This window comes from Poecilia latipinna, unplaced genomic scaffold, assembly GCF_001443285.1.
Source record: "Poecilia latipinna isolate Pla-1442-1.1 unplaced genomic scaffold, P_latipinna-1.0 Scaffold7496, whole genome shotgun sequence".
NCBI classification, from domain to species: Eukaryota; Metazoa; Chordata; class Actinopteri; order Cyprinodontiformes; family Poeciliidae; genus Poecilia; species Poecilia latipinna.
Window position 1 is genome coordinate 1 of NW_015120112.1, and position 1,819 is coordinate 1,819.

The 1,819-nt window shown below is 39.1% G+C and overlaps 1 long non-coding RNA gene across 1 annotated transcript; it reads left to right on the top strand.

Annotated features, from left to right (window-relative positions):
* The first annotated feature begins 256 nt into the window (after positions 1-256).
* On the top strand, positions 257-1,402 carry LOC106944233 (uncharacterized). The gene is made up of 2 exons (XR_001424162.1): positions 257-777; positions 1,024-1,402. It is a non-coding gene; the product is annotated as an uncharacterized LOC106944233 (long non-coding RNA).
* Positions 1,403-1,819: the final 417 nt, after the last annotated feature.

Consider the following 1,819-nt stretch of genomic DNA (forward strand, 5'->3'; position numbering starts at 1 on the left):
AAGTTTCATCCACTAAGAGTAAAATATTCCCACCTATCTTTGTTCAGTGATGTGCAGCTGGCTGTGCTTCAGTCACAACTACAAAGTTTTTACTTTTTATCTGATTATAGTTTTCCTATTCGGCACTAAAGCTGTTGGGATGTTTCACAGAAATCTGTCAGTTCAAAGCTGACAGTTTGTAAATTTGCTTGAAGTGTTTAGAAATGTTCAGCATCAACTGGAGTCTGACAGTCCAGGAAGTGAAAGGTGGAGATCTGATGCTCCTAAAGCCAGCAGAGACCCCGTCATGATGGCTGCAGGCTGCACCAGATCAGGCAGGTTTAATGGGTCAGTCTGTTCACAGACGCCCTGCAGCAGCCTGCAGCAGCAGCACAACACCTGGTGCAACAAGCCTGCAGGTAAAGCATGAAGCTCCCTGACCAACAGGGAGGAGCATCAGTGCCAAGTTTCCACTAAGATAGAAAAACGCCTCTGAGGTCGGCTGAGATGGATGAGGCCGAGGTCCAGATGGACCTGCTCATGTCCAGGCAGGCAGGCAGGCAGTTCACCAAGCAGACATGATGGCAGGAAAGACCTCAACACCATTTGGTCACATGACTGAACAAAGGCTGCTGGGAAATGGTGTTCGATAAGGAAAACAGAACTTCATGGTATAAAACCTGCAGAATGTATTTTTCCTGTTGAGATGGTTTTTGTCAGAAATTAATATTGTTTTTATTGCTGCAGTTGTCTTTCCTCAGCAGGCAGTTCAAGCTTCAAATGCTTCTCTCAGTGATGGTGAGTTTTCTGCTTTTTCCTCTTTAAACTTGTTGAAACATCATTTTAATATTAAAGAGAAATAAGAAATTTGAAAGCAGCAGAGAGCAGATTATTAAGCGACCTGCTGCTCCTGAAACTGAAACATTTCACTCCTCTGTGTTTTCCAGTAAAGTTTGAAAAATCTGAAAATGTGTTCTAATGCTGTTCATTTAAAATCATGAAGTGATTCTGTGACCAAGCAGCATGTCTGATGTTTTCTTTCAGAGTCTGACTTGAGGTAAAATCTGCACTAAAGGGACCTTCCAGCCGCACCGTGACCCACTGAACGGACTGCAAGTCCATCAAGATGTTCCTGAAGAACCAGCAGCTCCTCACCGACATGCTGACCAGAAGTTCACTTTTAATCTGGAAACAATTACATGAAGATCAATTGTTGAACTTTAATAAATAACTGTTTAACTCTAAATGGCTGTTTAACATGAATGTATATGATTGAGAAATTCAAGGAGCCTCAGTTACAGTCAGAATGTCAGTATTTACAATATGGAAGGTAAAAGGAATGATAAACTTTATCAAACAGATCAAGTCCCAATCATTACCTGTTCTGTGGGATATTATTTCCATTAAAACCTGTCCGATAAAGTCACAGTCTCTCTTTATGTGGTTGCTAGGTAACACAGCATTAAGAATCAATTATCTAAAGGGTTATTGACTTTTAATTCAGAAAATAATTAAAATAATGTTTTAGCAAAGCTGGTTGAATACAGAGAAGCTGTTCTTTACTGAGTCTTATTCTAATCTTAATTAGTTTAAATTTAAGCTAATTTTTATGCCCTTTGATTCAAAGTTCACAAATCTTCACACTGTTCTGTGATGCCACTGCTTTATTTTACTGGTTATTGGTTTCATTTGCTCCTTTATTCTATTTTATTTGTAATTTTGTTTAAGGCACTTTGAACAGTTTTCTGTTTTAGTTTGATTTCAAATGGTTTTCAGCCAAGTGTCTCTTGCTTAAAAGGGTTTTTGAGCTTCACATCATGTTATACGTTTACTCTCACCT